The following is an 8,131-nucleotide window of genomic DNA, read 5'->3' as shown; positions in this document are numbered from 1 at the left end:
TCCACCCTAAACTGCCCATCTTTGGAATGTGGCAGGAAACTGGAGCACCCGGGGGAAACTCACATAGACACGGAGAGGGGAATGTGCAAACTCCACACAGACAGTTGCCCCCAAGGCTGGAATCAAACCCAGGCTCCCGTGAGGCAGCCTCACTAACCACTGAGCCACCGTGCCACCAGACCTGGGACCATGTTGTTTTACACAGAGAGGTTATGTGTGGAATGAACTTCCTGAGAAGTGGTGGATTATGGGGTGCAGTTCCAATTTATAGAAGACAATGTTGGGGCAACTTTGGATAGGCACATGAATAGGAAAGGTTTGGAAGGATATGGACTAGGTTAGGCGGGCGGGACTAGGTTAGTTTGGGATTATGGTTGGAATGAACTGGTTGGACCAAAGGGTTTGTTTCCATGTTGTATTAATCAATGAGCAAAGCTGTAAGATATGATAGATTGGGATAAATCTCTCCAGGCGTGGGCGGGGGCAGAGTTTTAAGGTCAGGAGCAGGAGGGTGAGAAGGGATTTGGAGGCATAGAGATGTACAGTGTGGAAACAGACCTTTCGGTCCAACTCGTCCATGCTGACCAGATATCCCAACCCAAACTAGTCCCACCTGCCAGCACCCGGCCCATATCCCTCGAAACCCTTCCTATTCATATACCCATCCTCTTAAATATTGCAATTGTCCCAGCCTCCACCACGTCCTCTGGCAGCTCATTCCACACACGTACCACCCCCTGGGTGAAAAAGTTGTCCCTTAGATCTCTTTTATATCTTTCCTCTCTCATCCTAAACCTATGCCCCCCTAGTTCTGGACTCCCCCACCCCAGGGAAAAGACTTTGCCTCTTTACCCCATCCATGCCCCCTCATGGTTTTATAAACCTCTATACGGTCACCCCCTCAGCCTCCGACGCTCCAGGGAAAACAGCCCCAGCCTGTTCAGCCTCTCTCCCTATGGCTCAAACTGACTGAAGGGAGATTACCCAGAGGGTGGTGGTCAGCTGGAACTGGCCAGTAAGACATAGGAAGTAAGGCCATTGGGCCCATTGAGGATGGAGGGAGGTGAGAGCCCTCAAGACATTTTAAGAATATAAGTGTAATGAATTGCAGTTGTTTTTGTCAGAGAAAGTGTCTCAGCAAGTCATGAGGTCGGGAGGGAGTAAACCAGGGGTGTTGGGTTGTCAGAGAGGGAGGAACTGACAGTGTGAGACTGGAAACTGCAACATCTCCTCTGTCCCAAGAATTTTACCAAGATGTTAGCATAGCAGGGGTTTGAAGGAGGCTAGGGTGCGTGTCCTGGCCGGTTAGCTCAGTTGGTTAGAGCGTGGTGCTAATAACGCCAAGGTCGCGGGTTCGATCCCCGTACGGGCCAGCCGTGTTTTACTGTCGGTACATCTCACACTCCCACCTTCCAGCTCTGGCTCCTAACAGATCCCCGGGCTCTCCAAGACCCGAGTTACAAAGCTCCCAGCTGAGCTGCCCGGAAAACATGGGGCCACAATCCCCACAAACTTCGGAGTCAACTCGTTTCGGTTTCGGTTTCGTCTGGAGCTGCAGAAGCTTTTCCGAACGATCGCTGCGGGTCCTGTTAGTTTTATTCGGGTTTTCAGTGCTGTCCCATTGAGGGCAGTCCTGGGTCACTGCCAACATCAAACCAGTTCGGTTTTTTGTTTCCTCACAGTTTTCAGGAAACAGCCGCTGTGAAGGGGTTCCTCTGCACAGGGGTCTGCCCCTCTGGCTACACTCCCAAGGGAAGCTGTTATTACACACGGCCCAGCGGCTCCCCCAAGCCCCGGGATTGCTGCGGGCAGGCTGACAGGGTTAGAAGCGATTCCGTTTGCAAGATGTCCCACGGTTAAGGTTTCCATCATCAGAGTTTTATAAAGAGGGGCAAGAGCACTGTGATCGGTCTCTCCAGACAGTACACAACACTGTGATCAGTCCCTCTGTATACACATACACTGTGATCAGCCCCTCTGTATATACACACTGTGATCAGTCCCTCTGTATACACACACTGTGATCAGCCCCTCTGTATACACACACTGTCATCAGTCCCTCTGTGTACACACACACTGTGATCAGTCCCTCTGTATACACACACTGTGATCAGCCCCTCTGTGTACACACACACTGTGATCAGTCCCTCTGTGAACACACACTGTGATCAGTCCCTCTGTGTACACACACACTGTGATCAGTCCCTCTGTAAACACACACTGTGATCAGTCCCTCTGTATACACACACACTGTGATCAGTCCCTCTGTGTACACACATTGTGATCAGTCCCTCTGTGTACACACACTGTGATCAGTCCCTCTGTATACACACACACTGTGATCAGCCCCTCTGTGAACACACACTGTGATCAGTCCCTCTGTGTACACACACTGTGATCAGTCCCTCTGTATACACACACACTGTGATCAGTCCCTCTGTATATACACACTGTGATCAGTCCCTCTGTATACACACACACTGTGATCAGTCCCTCTGTGAACACATACTGTGATCAGTCCCTCTGTATACACACACACTGTGATCAGTCCCTCTGTATACACACACTGTGATCAGCCCCTGTGTATACACACACACTGTGATCAGCCCCTGTATATACACACACTGTGATCAGCCCCTGTGTATACACACACTGTGATCAGTCCCTCTGTATACACACACACGATGATCAGTCCCTCTGTATATACACACACAGTGATCAGTCCCTCTGTAAACACACACACACTGTGATCAGTCCCTCTGCAGACACACACACACTGTGATCAGTCCCTCTGTAACACACACTGTGATCATCCCTCTGTATGCACACACACACTGTGATCAGTCCCTCTGTATATACACACTGTGATCAGCCCCTCTGTATACACACACTGTGATCAGCCCCTCTGTATACACACACACTGTGATCAGTCCCTCTGTGACCACATACTGTGATCAGTCCCTCTGTATACACACACACTGTGATCAGTCCCTCTGTGTACACACACTGTGATCAGACCCTGTGTATACACACACACTGTGATCAGCCCCTCTGTATACACACACACTGTGATCAGTCCCTCTGTAACACACACTGTGATCAGTCCCTCTGTATACACTCACTGTGATCAGCCCTCTGTATACACACACTGTGATCAGTTCCTCTGTATACACACACAGTGTGATCAGTCCCTCTGTAACACACACTGTGATCAGTCCCTCTGTATACACACACTGTGATCAGCCCCTCTGTATACACACACACTGTGATCAGTCCCTCTGTATACACACACACTGTGATCAGTCCCTCTGTATACACACACACTGTGATCAGCCCCTCTGTGAACACACACTGTGATCAGTCCCTCTGTGTACACACACTGTGATCAGTCCCTCTGTATACACACACACTGTGATCAGTCCCTCTGTATATACACACTGTGATCAGTCCCTCTGTATACACACACACTGTGATCAGTCCCTCTGTGAACACATACTGTGATCAGTCCCTCTGTATACACACACACTGTGATCAGTCCCTCTGTATACACACACTGTGATCAGCCCCTGTGTATACACACACACTGTGATCAGCCCCTGTATATACACACACTGTGATCAGCCCCTGTGTATACACACACTGTGATCAGTCCCTCTGTATACACACACACGATGATCAGTCCCTCTGTATATACACACACAGTGATCAGTCCCTCTGTAAACACACACACACTGTGATCAGTCCCTCTGTAACACACACTGTGATCATCCCTCTGTATGCACACACACACTGTGATCAGTCCCTCTGTATATACACACTGTGATCAGCCCCTCTGTATACACACACTGTGATCAGCCCCTCTGTATACACACACACTGTGATCAGTCCCTCTGTGACCACATACTGTGATCAGTCCCTCTGTATACACACACACTGTGATCAGTCCCTCTGTGTACACACACTGTGATCAGACCCTGTGTATACACACACACTGTGATCAGCCCCTCTGTATACACACACACTGTGATCAGTCCCTCTGTAACACACACTGTGATCAGTCCCTCTGTATACACTCACTGTGATCAGCCCTCTGTATACACACACTGTGATCAGTTCCTCTGTATACACACACAGTGTGATCAGTCCCTCTGTAACACACACTGTGATCAGTCCCTCTGTATACACACACTGTGATCAGCCCCTCTGTATACACACACACTGTGATCAGTCCCTCTGTAACACACACTGTGATCAGTCCCTCTGTATACACACACTGTGATCAGCCCCTCTGTATACACACACTGTGATCAGTCCCTCTATACACACACACTGTGATCAGCCCCTCTGTATACACACACACTGTGATCAGTCCCTCTGTATACACACACACTGTGATCAGTCCCTCTGTAAAACACACTGTGATCAGTCCCTCTGTATACACACACACACTGTGATCAGCCCCTCTGTATACACACACACTGTGATCAGCCCCTCTGTATACACACACACTGTGATCAGTCCCTCTGTAACACACACTGTGATCAGTCCCTCTGTATACACTCACTGTGATCAGTCCCTCTGTAACACACACACACTGTGATCAGTCCCTCTGTAAACACACACACTGTGATCAGCTATACACACACTGTGATCAGTCCGTCTGTATACACACACACTGTGATCAGCCCCTGTGTGTGTACACACTGTGATCAGTCCCTCTGTGTACACACACACATTGTGATCAGCCCCTGTGTATCCACACACTGTGATCAGTCCCTCTGTATACACACACTGTGATCAGTCCCTCTGTGTATACACACGGTGATCAGTCCCTCTGTATACACACACACTGTGATCAGTCCCCCTGTATACACACACACTGTGATAAGTCCCTCTGTATACACACACTGTGATCAGTCCCTCTGTATATACACACTGTGATCAGTCCCTCTGTATACACACACACTGTGATCAGTCCCCCTGTATACACACACACTGTGATAAGTCCCTCTGTATACACACACTGTGATCAGTCCCTCTGTGACCACATACTGTGATCAGTCCCTCCGTATATACACACACACTGTGATCAGTCCCTCTGTGAACACATACTGTGATCAGTCCCTCCGTATATACACACACACTGTGATCAGTCCCTCTGTATGCACACACACACTGTGATCAGTCCCTCTGTATATATACACACTGTGATCAGCCCCTCTGTATACACACACTGTGATCAGTCCCTCTGTATACACACACACTGTGATCAGCCCCTCTGTATACACACACTGTGATCAGCCCCTCTGTATACACACACACTGTGATCAGTCCCTCTGTATACACACACACGGTGATCAGTCCCTCTGCAGACACACACTGTGATCAGCCCCTCTGTATACACACACGGTGATCAGTCCCTCTGCAGACACACACACTGTGATCAGCCCCTCTGTATACACACACTGTGATCAGTCCCTCTGTATACACACACACTGTGATCAGTCCCTCTGTAAAACACACTGTGATCAGTCCCTCTGTATACACACACACTGTGATCAGTCCCTCTGTATACACACACTGTGATCAGCCCCTCTGTATACACACACACTGTGATCAGTCCCTCTGTAACACACACTGTGATCAGTCCCTCTGTATACACACACTGTGATCAGTCCCTCTGTATACACACACACTGTGATCAGTCCCTCTGTATACACACACTGTGATCAGTCCCTCTGTATACACACACACTGTGATCAGTCCCTCTGTAACACACACTGTGATCAGTCCCTCTGTATACACACACTGTGATCAGTCCCTCTGTAACACATACACACTGTGATCAGTCCCTCTGTAACACACACTGTGATCATCCCTCTGTATGCACACACACACTGTGATCAGTCCCTCTGTATATACACACTGTGATCAGCCCCTCTGTATACACACACTGTGATCAGCCCCTCTGTATACACACACTGTGATCAGTCCCTCTGTGACCACATACTGTGATCAGTCCCTCTGTATACACACACACTGTGATCAGTCCCTCTGTATATACACACTGTGATCAGTCCCTCTGTATACACACACACTGTGATCAGTCCCTCTGTGTACACACACAGTGATCAGACCCTGTGTATACACACACACTGTGATCAGCCCCTCCGTATACACACACACTGTGATCAGTCCCTCTGTAACACACAGTGATCAGTCCCTCTGTATACACTCAGTGATCAGCCCTCTGTATACACACACAGTGTGATCAGTCCCTCTGTAACACACACTGTGATCAGTCCCTCTGTATACACACACTGTGATCAGCCCCTCTGTATACACACACACTGTGATCAGTCCCTCTGTAACACACACTGTGATCAGTCCCTCTGTATACACACACTGTGATCAGCCCCTCTGTATACACACACTGTGATCAGTCCCTCTATACACACACACTGTGATCAGCCCCTCTGTATACACACACACTGTGATCAGTCCCTCTGTATACACACACTGTGATCAGCCCCTGTGTGTGTACACACTGTGATCAGTCCCTCTGTGTACACACACACTGTGATCAGTCCCTCTGTGTACACACACACTGTGATCAGTCCCTCTGTATACACACACACTGTGATCAGTCCCTCTGTATATACACACACTGTGATCAGCCCCTGTGTGTGTACACACTGTGATCAGTCCCTCTGTGTACACACACACTGTGATCAGTCCCTCTGTATACACACACACTGTGATCAGTCCCTCTGTATATACACACACTGTGATCAGCCCCTGTGTGTGTACACACTGTGATCAGTCCCTCTGTATACACACACTGTGTTACCAAGCACAGTGGAGAATGGCAGGGAATTTGAACAAAGGGAAACATCGATTCTCCTGCTCCTTTGATGCTGCCTGACCTGCTGCGCTTTTCCAGCAACACATTTCTAAGGGAATTTGAACAGCAAACATCAGACAGGCAACGCTACATGATGGGGATTCTGATGAACGCCTTCGGCTTGTCTTGGCCGGTTAGCCCATTTGGTGACAGCGTGGCGTTACTCACGCTAAGGTCGCGGGTTCGATCCTTCTCTGGGCCGTACCCTTTCCATTTGTCCAGCGCTCGCTTGTGTGTGGAGTGGACAGGATGGGCCGAAGGGCCGGTTTTCGCGACCGCACATCGCAGAGGATGCAAAATGTCTTCCCGTGCTTTTGGTTTCAGTCGTCAAAGCAAGTGCCAGGTCAGAGCACAGGGGCTAGCTGTTTTGGTTTAATAATGATTCCGTGTGTGTGTGTTGTGGGGGGTCAAACTGCACGGTTATTTCCCAAACAAATCCACTCTGAACCTGGAAGCGCCTCTTGGCTTTCCCTTGACTTACAGACAAACGCAGAACGAGCCGTTTCTCCAAATGCATTTTTCGAGAAAAAAAACAAAACACGCAGAAACAGCAGCAACAGAACAAAGCGAACCTGCCTCCCGCTCCCCTCCTCCAGCCTCCGGACAGTACGGTGCATACACACCCCATCAGAGCAAGGGCTTTGGAAGAGTGGGCGAGTCAATCTCGCTGAACATCTCCCTCACCCGCCCGCTCAGACCAGTCAATGGGGATGAGTGGGGGAGACTGACTGCAGACAGGACGTATTGCAGGTGGTTCAGCCTCGGGTCCAGGGGGCGTTGACTCACCTGTCCCTGGGCTGCAGGAAAAATAGCCCCGCACCCCCAAGAATGCAGCTTAAAACCCGACTCTGGTGGGACTCGAACCCACAACCTTTGAATGCCTTCACTAGGCTCAGACTAGAAGTCCAACGCGCTATCCATTGCGCCACAGAGCCTCTTGCGATGCTCCTTCTTCATGCGCTTCCTATGATGATGCTAAAAATCACACAACACCAGGCAGGTTATAATCCAACAGGTTTAATTGGAAGCACACCAGCCTTTGGAGCGTCGCTCCTTCATCGGGTGATAGTGGAGGGCTCGATCGTAACACAGAATTTATAGCAAACATTTGCAGTGTGATGTAACTGAAATTATACATTGGAAAATTGATTGTCTGTTAAGCCTTTCCTCTGTTAGAATACAGTGATAGTTTCACTTCTTTCATGTGTAAATCACAAAACCCTTTTT

General features: G+C 49.2%; 2 non-coding genes across 2 annotated transcripts; one reads left to right on the top strand and one right to left on the bottom strand.

Annotated features, from left to right (window-relative positions):
- The first annotated feature begins 1,299 nt into the window (after window positions 1–1,299).
- Window positions 1,300–1,373, top strand: trnai-aau (transfer RNA isoleucine (anticodon AAU)). Its single transcript has one exon. It is a non-coding gene; the product is annotated as a tRNA-Ile (tRNA).
- Window positions 1,374–7,747: 6,374 nt separating this feature from the next.
- trnar-ucu (transfer RNA arginine (anticodon UCU)) lies at window positions 7,748–7,839 on the bottom strand. Its single transcript is given in 2 exon segments — window positions 7,748–7,783; window positions 7,803–7,839. It is a non-coding gene; the product is annotated as a tRNA-Arg (tRNA).
- Between the last annotated feature and the right edge of the window lie 292 nt (window positions 7,840–8,131).

Source organism: Hemiscyllium ocellatum, chromosome 50 (assembly GCF_020745735.1).
Source record: "Hemiscyllium ocellatum isolate sHemOce1 chromosome 50, sHemOce1.pat.X.cur, whole genome shotgun sequence".
NCBI classification, from domain to species: domain Eukaryota; kingdom Metazoa; phylum Chordata; class Chondrichthyes; order Orectolobiformes; family Hemiscylliidae; genus Hemiscyllium; species Hemiscyllium ocellatum.
The sequence above is the reverse complement of the archived record's forward strand: the minus strand, read 5'-3'. Positions and strand labels throughout refer to the sequence as shown.